Raw genomic sequence first — 20,227 nt, forward strand, 5'->3', positions numbered from 1 at the left:
CAACACAACGTGGTCCATTGCTTTTGTATAATACTAACTGCTCAAGAGTCGGGTCTCATTGTTCCTACATCCATAAGGAAAGTAAGAATGAAAGGCAATGACTTTATGCCTTGGAATGCAGGAGGTTGAGGGGTGATCTTGTAGAGGTGTATAAAATCTTATGGAGGTGTGATCTTATGGAAGTCACACTTGCCACACCTCCAGACAGTTGAGGCTCTTTCCACACTCCTCCACTGAGCTTTTTGGAGTTTCACCTGCATTTAATCTGCTCCCTGAATCTTTCACTTGGTATAACTACCTGAGATCATCACCAATTGGGTGCTGACCAACCAGTTCTGCATTCTGTTGATTTGATAGCAGTTATGAGATTTGTTGGTTCCAGGTCTATATCTTTTGGTTTTTCTTCAGTACTTCTCGGTGACCCTGCATTTCAGTACTTTCCATTTCTGAGCCTTCTGACAGATTATTCGGCCAGTATAGACTCGGCAGGCAATCCTGGTCAACTCGACGAGAGTTTGGATGCCCCCTGTTCCAGGACTGAAGAGATATTGGATCATCTTTACAACGCTGTTCAACACAAAGGCTCCACTCTCGGCACCCATGAGGTTCGAATTGACCAACTTACTGGTCGAATAGACCGACTTACGTATACCGTCGAGCAGTTAACAACCAGTGTCAACCAGCTCTTGGTACACCTTGCACCGCTGCCAATTCCTCCTGTCTCCGCAAATGCCTCTCTGCCTTCGTCCACTTCCAGCCCATTCTGGAACCAGTTCTTCCCACCCTGGAGAGGCAACATGGCAATCCTTTTAGCTCCAGGTCATTCCTATCCTAGTGCTCCTTGGTTTTTGAGCTACAATTGTCCCGCTTCTGCGCTGAAAGCTCCAAAGTAGCCTATGCCATCTCCTTGCTGTCAGGATGTGCTTCATCCTGAGGTACAGCTGCCCGGGAGAGACAGGTAGACTTCTGCAAGGACTTTGTCTGTTTGTCAGCAGAGCTGAGAAAGATTTTCGACAACCCTTTGGTCGGAAGGAAGGCAGCCCAGAGGATGCTGCATCTCCACCAGGGGATATGTTCTGTTGCCGATTACGCTATTGATTTACGAACCACCGCTTTAGAGTGGGGTTGGTGTGATACCGCTCTGCTCAGTATAACCATATAACCATATAACAATTACAGCACGGAAACAGGCCATCTCGACCCCTCTAGTCCATGCCGAACACATAATCTCCCCTAGTCCCATATACCTGCGCTCAGACCATAACCCTCCATTCCTTTCCCATCCATATAACTATCCAATTTATTTTTAAATGATATCTTCATCCATGGCCTCAAAGAGAACCTGAAGGATGAGTTGGCCTCTCGGGAGCTTTCCTCGGATCCGGATGCGCTGATTAATTTAACCATCCAGTAGATAACCGGCTCCGAGAGTGAAAGCGAGACAAGCTATCAGCAGCTCTCAAACAATGTCCTTGCCCATCACACCTCTTTTGCCATAGTGAGCCGATTGTCTCACTTCCCTCGGGAGGCAGACACCCCACGCAGCCCGGTCCTGATCCAGTGGAGGGGGAACCTTTGCAGATTGGCCGCAGCATGCTGAGCAAGGCCGGACGCCAGAGACGCATACGAGAGAGGTGTTGTCCCTACTGTGGAGGTCCCAGACACTTCATCGCTGCTTGTCCGGTAAAAGCCAATGCTCCCCAGCAAGAGAGGGATTATGGGTGATCAAGGTTTATTTCCCTCTTATTTCCACCAGACTCATTCTGATTACGGTACACTTTGGAGACAAGCTATCAAAACTTGATCCTCTGATTGACTCGGGGGCAGATGATAGCTTCACTTTTGGAAATTTCTGATTCCCACCGTTAAAGTAGAAGAGCCCCACCAGGTCAGTGCACTTGATGGAAGAATAATTGGGATGGCTTCACTTTCTACTCTCCCTCTGGAACTTTGTGTCAATGGGAAACACCTGGAGAGAATTCAGTTGCTCCTGCTAAATTCACCTGGTGTCCCTGTCGATCTGGGTCGACCTTGGTCGGCGGCGACTCTCGTCAGCAGCGGCCTCTGCAGTCAGTCTGCGTTTTTATTATTTTATGTCTATGTTTTTATGTAGTTTTTGTTATTTTTTGTGGGGGTGTGTGTGTGGGGGGGTGGGAGGGAGGGGGTAACTTTTTAAATCTCTCCCTGCACGGGAGACCTGACCTTTTCTTTGTTGGGTCTCCGTTGTCGTTGGGGCTCCAACGAGGAGCGGCCTCCAACAGGAAGATCGGGGGCTCTGGTGCCGACTACTCACCTCACCGTCGCGGAGCTGGCCGAGTTCAGAGCGGGTGGAGCGGTGGTGGAGCGCTGCTGCGGCCCAACCTCCGGAGCTTCGGAGGCTGCAACTGCGGATCTGGCGGACGGCGGCACCGGGAGCCCGCGGGTCCCTGGAGGGAGACCGCTTTTCAGGGCTCCCGCAACGGCGACTTCTCCCGCCCGAGTTGCGGGGTTGAAGAGCTCCTGGAGCGGGGCCTTACATCACCGCCCTGCGCGGCTTGGAATGGCCGCGGGACTCTGCGAGCGCACGCCGGGGGCTCTAACATCAAGAACCGGTATGTGGCCTTGCATCACCCGGCGTGGCTTTAATGGCCGCGGGACAATTCGCCATCGCCAGTCGGGGGCTTTGACTTTGACTCTGACATCGGGGGGGAGAGTGCAGTGGAGAGATAAGATTTTTTGGCCTTCCATCACAGCAATGTGATGGATGTTTATGTAAATTATGTTGTGTCTTGGGTCTATTTGTTTGTAATGTATGGCTGCAGAAACGTCATTTCGTTTGGACCTCAAGGGGTCCAAATGACAAATAAATTGTATCGTATCGTATCGTGTCGTACTCACAACCACACCCTAAACTCCTCCACTGGTGGGGAGGATCGTCACGTTAATTGTCTTCCCCTCACCTCTGTGTCTGTTGCTCATAGTGACAAAATACCATCCAAGTTTCATGATCTGAAAAAGGTCTTCTGCAAGTTTTGAGCCACCTGTTTACCTACTCACTGCCCTTATGATTGTGCCATTGACAAATTATCCGGAACTTCTCCACCTCTGTACTCGCTCTGTGCTCCTGTGACTAACACCATGGAGAGATACATTTCGGAGTCTCTGGCAGCTGGTTTAATTTGTCCATCCTCCTCAACCGCCAGAGCGTGATTTTTCCTTGTGAGTAAGAAGGATGGCGACCTTTGCCCTTGCATTGACTATCGAGGCCTGAATAACATCATTGTCAAAATCCATTACTCATGGCCACTCATCTCCTCCGTCTTCAACTGCCTGCAGAATGCCACCATGTTCACCAAGCTGTATCTACGCAATACCTACCATTTGGTTCACATCAAGGAAGCAGATGAGTGGAAGTCAGCCTTCAACACACATAGCGGGCATTATGAGTACCTCGTAATGGCCTTCGGCCTGACCAACTGTTTTCCAGGCTCTGGTCAATGATGTGCTCTGGGACATGCTGAACCGGATTGTCTTCATTTAACTGGATGACATCCTTGTCTACTCTAACTCTGCATTGGAACATGCCCGCCATGTCTGTCTCCTTCTGCAGCGGCTATGGGAGAACCGGCTGTTCGTCAACGCAGAGCAGTGTGAGTTCCCCAGCCCACGGTGTCCTTCCTGGGATACATCTTCTCTGCTGGCCATGTCGAGATGGATCCAGGATAGGTGAGAGCAGTGGTAGGATTGGCCTGAGTCTACCAGTCGGAAGGATCTACAATGCTTCCTCGGCTTTGCCAATTTTTACCGCGCTTTATCTGCAACTACAGCATCTTGGCTGCTCCTCTCACGTCTTACCTCCTTCAAGTTTGCCTGGTCCCCTGCTGCTGAGAGGGCATTCCAGGACCTTAAGCAATGCTTCACTACCGCCCCCCATCCTGGAGCATCCTGACCTGCCTGTCAGTTTGAGGTGGAGATTGACGCCTCTGATGTTGGAGATGGGGCGGTGTTTTCCCAATGCTCCTCCTAGGACCAGAAGATGCTTCCCTGTGCCTTCGCCTCTCCCCGGCTGAGAGGAATGATGACATCGGCAACAGAGAGCTGCTGGTAGTGAATCTGGCATTGGTGGAGTGGAGGCATTGGTTGGAGGGCACTGAGCAGCCATTCCATGTCTGGACGGACCACAAGAACCTGGAGTTCCTGCATTTGGCGAAGCGGCTCAACCCCCGTCAAGCCTGGTGGGCCCTGTTTTTCATCCGGTTTAACTTCACGTTGTCATACCGACCTAGGTCCAAGGATGTCAAGCCCGAATCCCTTTCCCACCAGAGCCGTTCTGACCAGGACAACCATTCCCACGAACCCATTCTGCCTCCCACCTGCCTGATGCGCTCCATCACCTGGGAGATCGAGACCACAGTTCGCAATACCCAGCTTCATCACCACGATGCTGGTTCTGGACCCCCCAATAAGTTATTTGGCCCGGTCTCCGCCTGCTCTGAAGTACTCCAGAGGGCTCATTCCTCTAATCTCGCCTATCATCCTTGCCAGCCACACCCTCTACCTGCTGCGCCAGCAGTTCTGATGGCCCACCATGGAGATCGACACCCGGTCTTATGTCTCCGCCTGCTCTGCCTGTGCACAGAATAAGATGTCCCGTCAGCCTCCCTCTGTTCTCTTTCATCCCTTGCCTGTTCCCCGCCATCCCTGGTCCCACATCATCCTGGACTTCTTCACCAGCTTGCCTACGTCCAAGAGTAATACGATTATTCTCACCATTTTTCCACAGCTGCTCATTTCCTTCCATTTACTAAGCTTCAATCAAACAACACCCTGTCTCAAGGCAGAACCATTCAGAAGCTACGTGTTTTCAAACTTCTGTACCTTCTGCCATACGAGAGCAGGGAGAAGAAGGATAGACCAGGGTGGGACAAGTCTTTGATTATGTTGAAGAAAGAAAGATTATGTTGAAGAATGTCTGAAGAAAGGTCTCGACCGAAACGTCGCCCATTCCTTCCCTCCATGGATGCTGCCTCACCCGCTGAGTTACTTCAGCACTTTGTGTCCATCTTTGATTATGTTGGCTGTTTTCCTGAGGCATCATGTAGTGTAGATGGAGTTAGTGATGGTATGTCAGGTCTGTCTTTAGTTGGTGCATAATGGGAGTATTAATCCAGTGTATCTAAATCTCATCCAATAAACTGTTGTTGGGTATCATAGGCAAATGTACATGGCCATGGCATTAATTGCCCATTTTATTTTTTTCTAAAAAGATGGTATTATGCTTTTTATTTCAAACTGATGCAGTGTTATGCTGGTATACCCAAGCTCGTTAAGGTGTTACATTCCCAGGTATTGTCCTAGCAGAATGAATAAAGGTGTAACCTTAGTTTAGACGAAATGTTATAGGATTTGACTAATCTTCTGGAATTTTTTTGAAGATGTGACAAGTAAAATGGATGAAGGGGTGCCAGTGGATGTAGTGTATCTAGACTTTCAGAAAGCCTTTGATAAGATCCCGCACGGGAGACTGGTGACTAAAATTAGAGCACATGGTATTGGGGGTAGGGTGTTGACAAGGATAGAGAATTGGTTGGCAGACCGGAAGCAAAGTGTAGGAGTGAACAGGTCTTTTTCAGAATGGCAGGCAGTGGCGAGTGGAGTGCCGCAAGGCTCGGTGTTGGGGCCGCAACAATTTACCATATATATTAATGATTTGGAAGAGGGAATTAGGAGCAACACTGGCAAATTTGCGGATGACACAAAGCTGGGTGGCAGTGTGAACTGTGAAGAGGATGTTAGGAGGTTGCAGCGTGACCTGGACAGGTTGAGTGAGTGGGCAGATGTGTGGCAGATGCAGTATAATATAGATAAATGTGAGGATATCCACTTTGGCGGGAAAAACAAGGGGGCAGATTATTATCTCAATGAGGTTAGGTTAGGTAAGGGGGAGGTACAACGAGATCTGGGTGTCCTTCTACACCGGTCACTAAAAGTTGGCGTGCAGGTACAGCAGGCGGTGAAGAAAGCTAATATAATAATAATAATTTGTTTTTATAGGGACAGTGCATATTAATGAACATTTGCATGTAAATATGCGAGATTGTAGCCAATCAGTAGCTAATTTCCGTCTCTAGCCCCAGGCAAAGGTAGGTGAAGTGTCTTGCCCAAGGACACAATGACAGTACACACTCCAAGCAGGATTCGAACCGGCTACCTTCAGGTTGCTAGCCGAACACTTAGCGCATTGCGCCATCTGTCATCCTTCATAATGGCCTTCATAACAAGAAATTTTCAGTATAGGAGTAAAGAGGTTCTTCTGCAGTTGTATAGGGTTCTGGTGAGACCACATCTGGAGTATTGTGTACAGTTTTGGTCTCCTAATTTGAGGATGGACATCCTTGTGATTGAAGCAGTGCAGCGTAGGTTCACGAGATTGATCCCTGGGATGGCTGGACTGTCATATGATGAAACACTGAAAAGACTAGGCTTGCATTCACTGGAGTTTAGAAGAATGAGGGGGGATCTTATAGAACCATATAAAATTATAAAAGGACTGGACAAGCTAGGAAAAATGTTCCCAATGTTGGGTGAATCCAGAACCAGGGGCCACAGTCTTAGAAGGTCATTTAAGACTGAGGTGAGAACAAACTTTTTCACCCAGAGAGTTGTGAATTTATGGAATTCCATTCGACAGAGGGCAGTGGAGGCCAAGTCACTGGATGGATTTAAGAGAGAGTTAGATAGAGCTCTAGGGGCTAGTGGAGTCAAGGGATATTGGGAGAAGGCAGGCACGGGTTATTGATAGGGGACTATCAGCCATGATCAAAATGAATGGCGGTGCTGGCTCGAAGGGCCGAATGGTCTCCTCCTTCAACTATTTTCTATGTTTCTATGTTTCTATGATTTGCAGTGGAGGTTTGAAGTGATGGCGCTTCTGTGCATTTGCATTATATATGTGTGTGTGTGTGCGTGTGTGTGCGTGTGTGTGTGTGTGTGTGTGTGTGTGTGTGTGTGTGTGTGTGTGTGTGTGTGTGTGTGTGTGTGTGTATGTGTGTGTTTGTGTGTGTGTGTGTGTGTGTGTGTGTGTGTGTGTGTGTGTGTGTGTGTGTGTGTGTGTGTGTGTGTGTGTGTGTGTGTGTGTGTATATATATATGTGTATATATATATATATCTCGCTAGAATTTAGGAGATTGAGGGGGGATCTTATAGAAACTTACAAAATTCTTAAGGGGTTCTCTGCCACAGAAGGTAGTTGAGGCCAGTTCATTGGCTATATTTAAGAGGGAGTTAGATGTGGCCCTTGTGGCTAAAGGGATCAGGGGGTATGGATAGAAGGCACGTATGGGATACTGAGTTGGATGATCAGCCATGATCATATTGAATGGCGGAGCAGGCTCGAAGGGCCGGATGGCCTACTCCTGCACCTATTTTCTATGTATCTATGTACCATATATATTTGTGTGTGTACAATACATGTATAAATATATATGTATACAATATACATGCATATACTATATATTCACACATATATATAGCAATGTTACAAAATTTTAAGATTTTTAAAATCAAGCCTGCAATTTATCCCATCAGATAGAGCATAAAAATAAGTTTAATTTGACACCTAATTCACTTTCATATCTTCAGTATTAAAAAAGTTATGGCCATTTTCATACTCGGAAATTAGCATCTTGTTCCCTATTGCTTTTCCATTGACTTAACACAAAAGCTGTGATCGAGGACAGTCAAAAGCCCATAACTTTCTTAAAAATCAAGAGAACTGAATGAAATGTTCAGTTATTATAGATTGATGCATTCTGAAACAAATATAAAATATCTTACTTGGATGACCTGAAATTAAAGCATGTAATTAGTTAATTACCTAATTGTAGTTAATTACAAAATTGACCGTTGTGACGGAAATAGTAATAAACGCCCAGACTGCCTTGAAAATTCAAAATTGTGATATTCTCAAGATCAGAACTTTAATATTATTGTATTATATGCTGTAAATCCATAACAGATAGGTAAATAACTAAAAATTTCCAGCAATAGACCAAGTATTTATGGAGAAGATCAGTTGCTAGCTGGTACATTGGCATATGTAGCATCTGTAGCATCATCATACTCCTCAGATTGTAACCAATAAGCACCTTGTTTTTCCTCAACTTTTCAATTTTGACATTGTAAATTACATGTTTTTGCTCTTCAAACCACACATGACATGCCTTTCTGCCCACTACTTTCCCATTAAGAATGTCCCATAGATTCAAATTCTTAAGAAAAGGATATTTTTAAAAAATAACCTAAGTATCCAAATAACATACTAATTCCATTCACACAAGAATTCACAATATAACATGATTTTTAAATCTCACTGTCATGAATTTATATGCCAGATGGAAGGAATTTAATGTTTAATTCCCATGAATTAATCTAGAAACATCCACTCAATATAATTTAAAAAAAAATTTTTTGCACAATACATGGGACTAAAACTGATATTTAGTATAAAAATATTGACTTTGGGTAGACATAGAAACATAGAAACATAGAAAGTAGGTGCGAGAGTAGACCACCAGGTCCGTCGAGCCCGCACCGCCATTCGCTCATGGCTGAACACTAAACAGACACACTTACCCACAAACAGTAGACACAAGACACAGAACACAAGACACTACCCTCCCCTTTATACCGCTATCACCCCTCTCCACCCCAAGAACCTCGTGATCTCCTGGGGGAGGCAAAAAACCGGATAAAAACCCAGGTCCAATTCGGGAAAAAAATCCGGGAAATTCCTCTCCGACCCCAATCCAGGCGATCGACACTTGTCCAGGAGATCACTCAGGTCTTACTATACTAACCATACCTAGGTCCATATCCCTGCCCTCTCCCCGTAGCCCCTTATCCCCTTGGCAGCTAAAAAACCATCTATTTTAGTCTTAAATATATTTAACGTAACACACAGTATAGACGATTTAGATGTTCTTATGACATGATTGTCCAAAAAAAAAGAGCATTTAAATCATCTTGCGAGTGGGTTTTTCTGGAACGCGATCGATTCGAACGTTGCATTTGCGGTGAATTTGAACCCCATATCGGCAGGAAAAACACTGTCGGTTCGTATGGGGCCCAAATTACATTTTCGCATCGTAAAATTTGATTAAAGCCATCCCAAGAAACAAGTTTATATGTAAAATATACGACTTACATTTTGTTTTGGCCCATTCATGTGATCCGTCACGCTGTAGGCGTTGAGGGCTTTAGAAGTCGCTTTTTATTTTAATGTAATTATTAAATTGTCCCGCGACTAAACTTAAAAAAAAATCGGGAACGGAAGTCCGATCGATTGTTCTTCAGCAGCTGGCAGCCTGAGGAAGTCCGCCTCCTCCCCCCTCCCCCCCTCAAAGGCGCCAAAGTCGCACACACGGCATATATATGTGTGTGTGTGTATATATTTATATCTAAGACACTCACACTCTCTCACACTCACACTCTCTCTGTCTCACACAATTTAGCTCATATATATGGATTGCCAAGCAAAGTAAATTATCTGATTCAGCATTTGGAACATCAGAATTCTAGACACCTATATTTTGTGATGGAGGAATGGTGCTCTGGGACTTCATTCAGTTTCAATAGCTGAATGGTGGAAATTTTATTTGGAAACTTTAGTCATAATTTAGTCTAACATTAAAAAAAGATGCACAAAATAAAGCTACCAAAGATAAAACACTAACATTAATTGTTTGGAAAAAAAAAAGGATTTGCATTCATTCAGCAAATAATTTGGGACGGCAGACTATACGACACAAATTCTCCTAAAATGCATGCAATCCATCAATTTACATGTGCTTTGGCCTACATAAATGTCGCTATTCCCCAAAGCCAATTTCAATATCACTCAACTTATCTCTATTACCTGATCCATCTCTGAAGACTTCAGAAACACACTTGAGCATGTCCTGTTTCTTTCCCTTAATATTCTGGAGATGCCGCGGCAGCAGCCACCTTCCGGAGCTGCCGTTGAGAAGACGAGGCCGGAGCCTCGTGGGCCAGGAATCCGCTGCTGGGGCCTAGATCGGCTCCACGAGGTGTCGGGAGAGGACCCGGCAGCATTAGTGGAGAGCTCAGTGCGGCAGTCGATAATGGCGTGGACGGACATGTGGAAGTGAGGATGCTGCTGCTATGGAAAGAAACAAAGGAGGACCCGGTATGGGGGGGACTGCCGTGAGGGAGGGGGAAGTACAATGGGGACCCAGCCTTGGGGGACAGCTGTGATGAGGGGGGGAGGGGGTTGGGGGTAGAACGATGGACAATGTAGACCCGCCATTGGGGGACGGGGGGGAGGCTTGGGAATTTGTAACTTTGTAAGTGCCCTTTATGGGTGACTAATTGCATATCTCAGTAAGTTATGCATGCAAGGAATTTCACTGTGACTTGTCACATGTGACAATAAAGTATTCAATTCAATTCAATTCAATTCAATGATTGTCCATACCTTCACGAGTCCTTGGCTCTTTTGTTATCTCCCCAGACCTAACCTTGTCACTCTTTTTTTAAGAACTTGCATAAAACCTATCTCTTTAATCAAGAATGTAATCATCTCTTCTCAAGTCATCATCTATTATGTGTTAATTTTATCTCATTACTCTACTGCAAAGCACCCTTTTAATGTTTTAAATCCTTTGTGTCAATGCATGCTCTCAATCTCTCTTTGCAGTCCAGTTTATTCAATCTGATCTTTACTAATACTGCACTTTTCAGAGACTGGATTAGATCAGTTTATTGTCATATATACCAGGGTGGAATAAATTCTCTTGGTGACATGAAGCTGACGGAGTAAACAATTTCATAGTATGCATACAGCAATGATAAGTACAACATACAAAATACAAAAATGAATGCAAAGCAGAAGAATCCAAATTGTGCAAACTATATAACTAAAATTTGCATCTTGACCACTTCCTGTCTGCGCTGTATATTGATTAAAGAAAAAAACACTACCCTATATCGCTATGATTTTTGGCCATCTTACTCACAGTCCACCTCCGCTGAGGCAGCCCCACGGACTTTTCCCATCGATTAAAAATAAAAAAGTTATGAGTGTTTAAAACATCTTGAGATCAGCTGATTGGTCTCCTCACCTGTCAATGACCACAATCACCAGGTAACGCCTCTTCCGGGGGAGAGGGGGGGGGGGGGGGGGCAGGACTATAAAACCCCGGATGCCTGGACGTGAGTTAGTCACTCTGGAAGATCGTGAGGGATAGTCCACGACTGTGATTCTAAGCTGTGAATAAACTGAACTGTGAGTCTGCAATGTACTTGTAATAAATGATTTGTTAGGAGGTTGAAATGCTATGAAATTGAATTTGCTGGCCTGCACTCTACTTGAAATGCTATGAGATTGAATTTGCTGGCCTGCACTCTGCTTGAAATGCTATGAAATTAAATTTGCTGCCTCTGCTGAATGCTGAGCAGAGTGCAGTGTATGACCAGGTGTGCAACTCATTGAAAAGGAATCTCTCTTCAATGTTTTTCATTGATTCACCAGGAGGAACAGGAAAAACATATTTCACCAATTTGATCCTCTCCAAAGTTAGAGGTCAAGGTGATGTGGCTATTGCTGTATCATCCTCTGGGATAGCAGCCTGGTGGAAGAACTGCTAATTCTCGATTCAAGATACCCATCCAAGTGGCCGAGGATACATTCTGCGATATTGAGAAGAACTCTAAGACGACACATTTGATGAGGCAAGTGAAACTCATTGTTTGGGATGAATGTCCAATGATTAGGAGAGAAAGCTTTGAAGTGGTGGACAGAACTCCTCAAGATGTACGCAGCAATGCTAAGCCTTTTGGTGGCTTTCTTATAATTTGTTGTGGCGATTTTCGACAACTCCTTCCTGTGTGAAAAGGGGAAATGATGCTGATGTTGAAAATGCCTTGTGGAAACTTTTCACCAAGTTTCAATTGCAGACAAATATGCGATTGACAGAGGGACAAGGCGACTATCCTCAATTTTTGTTGAAAGTTGGAGAAGACAACATTTTCAAGAATGAAGATGATGAAATTGAAATGCCACAAGACATGCATCCATCAGCAAAAACACTGGAAGATTGTATTGATTTCATCTATCCCACATTTGATAATTCTGCAGAATTATTCTCCAACAATTGTATCTTGGTTCCGCACAACAATACGATGATAAGAGGGGATCGAGTCTGGGGTTAGTGAGGCCTGAAGTACAGGGAGTGTCGATGTGATGTTAATGTCGAATACGATGATATGGATCAATTCCATATAACCATATAACCATATAACAATTACAGCACGGAAACAGGCCATCTCGACCCTTCTAGTCCGTGCCGAACACGTATTCTCCCCTAGTCCCATATACCTGCGCTCAGACCATAACCCTCCATTCCTTTCCCGTCCATATAACTATCCAATTTATTTTTAAATGATAAAAACGAACCTGCCTCCACCACCTTCACTGGAAGCTCATTCCACACAGCCACCATTCTCTGAGTAAAGAAGTTCCCCCTCATGTTACCCCTAAACTTCTGTCCCTTAATTCTCAAGTCATGTCCCCTTGTTTGAATCTTCCCTACTCTCAGTGGGAAAAGCTTATCCACGTCAACTCTGTCTATCCCTCTCATCATTTTAAAGACCTCTATCAAGTCCCCCCTTAACCTTCTGCGCTCCAAAGAATAAAGCCCTAACTTGTTCAACCTTTCTCTGTAACTTAGTTGCTGAAACCCAGAGAACATTCTAGTAAATCTCCTCTGTACTCTCTCTATTTTGTTGACGTCCTTCCTATAATTAGGCAACCAAAATTGTACACCATACTCCAGAATTGGCCTCACCAATGTCTTGTACAATTTTAACATTACATCCCAACTTCTATACTCAATGCTCTGATTTATAAAGGCCAGCACACCAAAAGCTTTCTTTACCACCCTATCTACATGAGATTCCACTTTCAGGGAACTGTGCACAGTTATTCCCAGATCCCTCTGTTCACTTGCATTCTTCAATTCCCTACCATTTACCATGTACGTCCTATTTTTATTTGTCCTGCCAAGATGTAGCACCTCACACTTATCAGCATTAAACTCCATCTGCCATCTTTCAGCCCACTCTTCCAACTGGCATAAATCTCTCTGTAGACTTTGAAAATCTACTTCATAATCCACAACCCCACCTATTTTAGTATCATCTGCATACTTACTAATCCAATTTACCACACCATTATCCAGATTATTGATGTACATGACAAACAACAGTGGACCCAACACAGATTCCTATGGCACCCCACTAGTCACTGGCCTCCAACCTGACAAACAACCATCCACCATTGCTCTCTGGCATCTCCCATTCAGTCACTGTTGAATCCATCTTGCTACTCCACCATTAATACCCAACAATTGAACCTTCTTAACCAACCTTCCGTGAGGGACCTTGTCAAAGGCCTTACTGAAGTCCATATATGCAACATCCACTGCTTTACCCTCATCAATTTCTCGAGTAACCTCTTCAAAAAATTCAAGAAGATTAGTCAAACATGACCTTCCAGGCACAAATCCATGTCCATGTCCATGCACAAATTCCAGGCACAATTCGACATGCATCAGACGCTTCCCTGGAATCATTAAGGAGTAATTTTCTTTCAATGCTGTCTCTGAATAACTCATGCTACTCACTTCCAAACAGAATTCCACGATTCATTCGAGATCTCTGCATTACCACAGCACAAATTGGAGTTGAAAAAAGGATCTCCAATCATATTAATGAGAAAAATGGAAATGCCAACGCTATGCAATGGAGCGAGGATGATTGTGGAAAAGCTACACAATCATCTGATCACTGCAAGAATCAACATGGGAGCCTTCAAAGGACGTTGTTCTCATTCCTTTGATAGCTCTCAATTTAACAGAAGGTGAAGACATTCCTCTTCAGCGGACCCAATTCCCCATTCAATCAAGTTTTGCTATGACGATCCATAAAGCACAAGGACAAACAATGCAGAAGGTGTTCATCTACCTCGACAAACCATTATTTCAGCATGGACAACTATATGTGGCTCTTAGCCGAGGAAACATGAAGGAAAATGTCAAAGTTTTCCTGAAGGATGGAACATCGACCAAGAATGTTGTTGTCATTAAGAGTGTGCTTCGTTGAATGATTACTTTTGAGGTAAATTCTCAGATTTTCTTTGTTAAAATTTGATCGCTCAATCTCTCTATATTAAAATTGTCCCTTTTTTTAATCAACAACAAAGAATGATCAAGAGGCAGTGAGCAGCAGAACACAACAAGAGACACAACAAGAAAGAACTGAACTTAATAAATCTCCTCTTTAACTTTTAAATTGTTGTTATATTTTAAGTCATTCACATTTTAAACTTTAATAAATCCTTTTTCCACTTACCATGCCTGTGTGTTCTGCATCACAATGGGAACCTAATAGGCAGGAATGGCTGCACTGTTGGAGAGCCACTAAGAGTGTATAGGGGGGGGGGGGGAGGTTGAGGGGAGATGGACTGAATGCGTGGGGAGGAGGGGAATGGCAAAGAGCAGAGTGGGGGGGGGGGGGTGAAGGGAGGAGGCTGACTGAGTGAACTGCCAGCCCACCAGCCGTAAGTCTCTGAACTGCCAGCCCACCAGCCATGAGGAAATGAACTGCCAGCCAACCCGCCATAAGTCTCTGGACTGCCAGCCCACCAGCCATGAGGAAGATAACTGCCAGCCCACCAGCTGTAAGTGACTGAAGCGCCAGCCCACCAGCCATGACTTAGTGAACTGCCAGCCCACCAGCCATGACTCACTGAAATGCGAGTCCAAGAAACCATTCAGTCCACAATGTCCATACCAGCCCTCTGGAAACCATTACCTTCAGCCCATAACACCCATACTAGTGCTCCAGAGATCCACGCAGGGATAGACTTTCCTCTTTCATTGCTGTGATCTGAAAACAAAGATGAAAATGTGTAAAATTGATTCTCCACCCTCTCCCCCTTCTCTCTCACAGTCTGTCACCTGTTTTGGGCAGAATTTCTGGCAGCTTCTGAGCAGCCAGCCCACCAGGCCTGTTACTGAGCTGTCAGGCTGTCAGGCTGCCAGGCCTGAGTGACTGAGCTGCCAGGCCACAGTGACTGAGCTGCAGCCCAAGAATCCATTTGATCCACAATAGCCCTCTGGATACCAGTCCCTTGGCCCACAACACCCATGCTGGCGCTCCAGAAAGCCACCCCCCCCCTCCCCCACTGGCCAGCTATTTTGGAATTGGTGGAGAGGTGAAATATTGCGTTGGGGGACCAGCCCTCCAGTGTGAAGCTGGGGCCCAACGGGTCCCACTTAGTCCAGTAAAATATAAAAGTGAAAGACCGGAACAACCAAATTACATGGAGTTAAGAATAAGGATACATGGCAGCACCTCTGGGGATGGTATGTGAAGAGTTGATTCATTCAGGAGTTGGATAACAAGAGGGGAGAATCTATTTTAAGTTTTGATTCTTCAAGATTTTCATGCTCCTGTTTCTTCTCCCAGAAGGTGGTGGTGAGAGAAAAGGGAATGTTCAGGGTGACAGGCATCCTTGACCATACTTCCAGCCTTTTTGAAGCAGAACACCGTGATGAAGGAGTGGGGGAAGGAAGAAACAAACCTGTGGTGGACTGGGTAGTATTCAACACCCTCTGTAGTTTTAGGCAGAGCAGAGTATTTGCCAAACTGAGATGCATCCCATCGGAATGCATTATTTGCACATTTGTAACAATTAAATAATCTTTGTGGACATACTGAATCTTCTCAGATGTCTAAGAAAGTAAAGATGCTATAGACTTTTCTTGATCAGTGTGAAGGAGCCTGGTTAGATTGCTGTTGATATGAATGCAGAGGATCTTGAAGCTGTCCACCATTTCTACAACAGCCCCATCAAAGGCAAGCTTGTGTTCATCTCCCTTGCTTTCCAAGGTCAACAAACAACTATTCCATCTTACTGACATTAAAGGCTAGGTTGTTGTCCATGACACAAGCTTCTTGGTCACTTTCCTATAGGTCTGGGTGATAATAGTGATATTATTAGTGAACTTAAAAATTGAGTTGGCATTGTACTTGGCCATGTAGTCATGGGTATACAAGGAGCAGAGCAGGAGACTGAGCACACAACCCAAAAGGATGCCAATGTTGAGGATCAGGGTGGAGGAAATGCAATGACAAATTAATGACTGAGGTTTGCCAATCACAAATCCCCAAACCAGTTGCAGATGGAGGCCCCAAGGTGTATGGTTTAAAGATTATCTTATTTGGAATAATGTTTTTAAAGATTGAATTGGAGTCAATGAATAGCATCCTAACATCAATATTCTTATTGCCATAGTGATCCATGGTTGAATGTACTGTGTGGCATACTTGGGAAACTTTTTTTTCCTGTAGGTGAATTGCAGTTGGTCTCAATTGCCCTGAAGACTGGCACAAATGTGGATCATTATCAATCTTTGAAAGTATTTACTTATGGTTGATAGTCCCTTCCATTGACTCCATTTACACCTCACGCTGCCTCGGCAAGGCCAGCAGCAGAATCAACCTCTCTGATGACCCATGGACTATCTGTGATCAGACTTTGCTGGCATTACATTGAACTAAATGTTATTCACTTATCATGTATCTATACACTGTAAATGGCTCAACTGTAATCATATATTGTCTTTCCGCTGACTGAATACATGCAACAAAAGCTTTTGACTGTACCTCGGTACACGTGACAATAAACTGAACTAAACTGAACCAAACTGTAAAATGCACTAAGCTCATCTGGTGGAGATCCATCATTACCAGAGATCACCCCCGATTTCAGCTTGCAACCTGTGATACCACAGCTGCCTGGCATCCATTTGATTAAATAAATCCTCCAGTTTATTTCAGAAGACTCTCTTGGCCTCATCCCTGATAGCTATGCTGAGATCACACTTAGTTGCATGCTCAGTGCGGAATCATCCTTCTTGATAGCCTTGGATCTTGTGATGTCTGTGATGTCTTTGCAATCAATGTAACAGAAACTCGTGCATGAGCCTCGTGACTGAGGTCAAGTGACCTTCGAGATAAAAGGCAGTGATTACAGAATAAACGGGCTCTTGCTCTGGAACACAAACCCGGTGTGGACCTGTCCTTTGTGCTAGTCACAACTAAGCCTTACATAAGATGAGAATACCTTACATGGTGTCAGAAGAAAAAGAAAAAAAGGGAAAGAAGTAGAGGAGAGCAAGCTTCAAGCCTCCATGGAAGAGAAGTAGTAGAGGAAGGTTCAAATAGGACAGTCGAGCCATTACCGGCGTCGAACAAGACCGACGAAACAGAGTGAGCCCGGCCGGAAGGAGTGTCAGCCCGGTCGTGAAAGCCCCGACGCAGGGGAACGAGGTAAAGAGGAAGGTCAGCAGGCAACCAGCAGTATCGGAGGTCTGGAGTGGCCAGCGGTGGAGCGAGGTGCAGTCACGACACAGGGGAGCGAGGACGCAGGAGAACGGTCCCAAAAAGCAGCGGGACGGCCCCGAGAAAAAACGGCTGCGAACCCAGTAGGGTACGTACCCAGCCCCGACGAGCAGTCCCGATGCAGGGGAGAGAGGTGCAGCCCCGACTAGAGGTGCAGTTCCTGACGCAGGGGAGCGAGGTGCAGCCCCGACGGCAGGTGCAGTCCTGACGGGAGAAGCAGCGACCGGCATGGCAGCAACCAGGTGAGCCCGAGAGCCAACGGTGGGCAGAGAAGCGGGACCTGCAGAGAGGTGCAGTCCCAACAGAAGATGCGAAGAGCAAAGACACAGACACAGATGGAAGTGCTGTAGAAGTGCTGTAGAAGTGCTGTAAAAGAAATTATATTGAAATGCTGTATGACATGCTGTAAGAAATGGGTCTCTCCCAATTGGGTTTTGTTTACCTGATATATACTGCCTCGGTACTCTTGCTCTTTTCCACAGATATTGTATTGTATTGTTGTATTGTATTGTATTCAAATTTATTGTCATTGTCTCAGTTAGAGACAACAAAATGAATTTCCCTTACAGGCAGTATCATAAAAATAAAAATAATAAAACATATTAAAAATAAAATAGAATTTAAAAAAAAGCACAAACACTGAAATGATATGTACTGCCTCGGTTCTTTTGGACGTAAAAATAATACAGAACCGTGTAATTATTTGGCTTTTTTCGACAGAAATACACTGCACTTGGTACTGTTGTGATAAAAGATCATTCCTTCCATAAGAAGGGGAGATTATTTTGTTCTTTTCTACTGATATACACTGCCATTGTACTGTGAGTTAAAAGACTGCATTTGGTACTGTTGTGATAAAAGGAACATTCTTTCCAGGAGAAAGGGGGAATGTAAGAACAAATGTAAGAATACTATAGAACGGGGTTCTATTAGTTATTAGTGTTCAGTCTGCACAGGTGATTCGGGTGTACTAATTGTCTTTGTCTTGAACATGCAGTTCATTATCTTTTCTCTTCTCCCTCATCGAGGCCAAACTAAGTTTGTGTCTGTTAATTGTGTTTTCAACAGCTGCAGGTGATCACCGCAGTTCATTATCTCTTCTCTTCTCCCTCATCAAGGTGATCAACCAAACTAAGTATGAGTCTGGTTAATGGAATAAAAGGGGAACCCCCGTGTAGCAGTGTGTAAAAAACCCTTGGAATGCCGTGGATGGACGGACCATCAGTAGTAAGACGCCCAGATGGGAGAAACCTGGACAGAGGAGCCCGTCTTCCGGAATCCAACAGTAGTCTCCCAGAAGGGTCTTTAAGTAGGAGAAACCTAGTCAGAGGAGCCAGTCTCCCAGGGGTGAGAAATGGCCAGAGGAGCCCGTCTCCTAGATGCCAGAATAAGTCCCCAGAAGCCTAGCTAGACGAGAGGTGGGAGCCAGTCTCCCAGTCGCAGCAGAAGGCAATTGAGAGAGGCCCTTTGCTAGAGTGTAATATAAAGTGGATATCAGGGGAGATGATAAAGAAAGTGAAATGGGGGATATGTATGATCTGTAAAATGAAGAGGGAGATATAAAGTAAAGAGGGAGATGTGATTTCTTGCTACGTTATGTAATAAATGTAATATGTATATAATGTAAATACAAGTGCCAGTAACATCTTAAAAGTAAAGAGGGAGATGTGATGTCTGTGATGTCTTTGCAATCAATGTAACAGAAACTCGTGCATGAGCCTCGTGACTGAGGTCAAGTGACCTTCAAGATAAAAGGCAGTGATTGCAGAATAAACGGGCTCTTGCTCTGGAACACAAACCCGGTGTGGACCTGTCCTTTGTGCTAGTCACAAATAAGCCTTACCTCAGACAAGAATACCTTACAGATCTGGACTTCAATCGAGAATGTGGCTTGCTATTCATCCTAGGTTTCTATTTAGGATTAACCATAGTTGTCTTTGTTGGGATGTAGTTTTCACTACTTTTCTTGATTAAACTGGTGACAACAGAGGTATGTATACTCATTCTGGCTGAATGAAGTGGTTATGCACATGTTCCTGTCTCAAGGCAGTCCTGAAGTTCAACCCTCTGCCTGCACTGATCACTGCTGGGTTATTCTCTTCATTGGTGCTTCGCGTTTCAGTCTCTGGCTTTAAGAGAGCGGAAGCAATACCAACAGACAATCAGATTAGCTGACATGTGGGCTAGAGATCAAGCCTCTGGCATAATTGATGGTGGTGCAGCAGTGATCAAGAGTATTAATGCTGCTAGATGGGGCAGGAGACACGCTGATGGTATTTGGGAAGTATGTCCCTGAAATGAGCTTGATTGAAGTCACCAACAATGATGAACATGGCATCAGGATTTGTTTTCTCAAGAAAGTTGACATCAGAGTATATAACCCAATGCCACCTTATTGTTAGCCTGGAGTGATATGTAGACTGTCAATTATTACCATTTTCCCCATCCTTTTTATTTTGTTTGCTGATTATGGTTGCTAAAAGCAAAATACATTGATGAAATTTGTTTAAATAAATCTGTTTCTCTTAGAAGAACATACTGGCAAGCTGGAAATGGAATGGCTGATAACAGCTATGGAATTAAATAATGAAAACATCTGACTGCTGTTAATTTTATTAGAAAAGCAACCAGGGTGCAGTGTGAAATGGTCGCACACTCATTCTGAAGAAGGGTTTCGGCCCGAAACGTCGCCTATTTCCTTCGCTCCATAGATGCTGCTGCACCCGCTGAGTTTCTCCAGCATTTTTTTGTGTACCTTCGA

The sequence above is a fragment of the Amblyraja radiata genome, chromosome 1 (genome assembly GCF_010909765.2).
Source record: "Amblyraja radiata isolate CabotCenter1 chromosome 1, sAmbRad1.1.pri, whole genome shotgun sequence".
Classification (NCBI taxonomy): Eukaryota; Metazoa; Chordata; class Chondrichthyes; order Rajiformes; family Rajidae; genus Amblyraja; species Amblyraja radiata.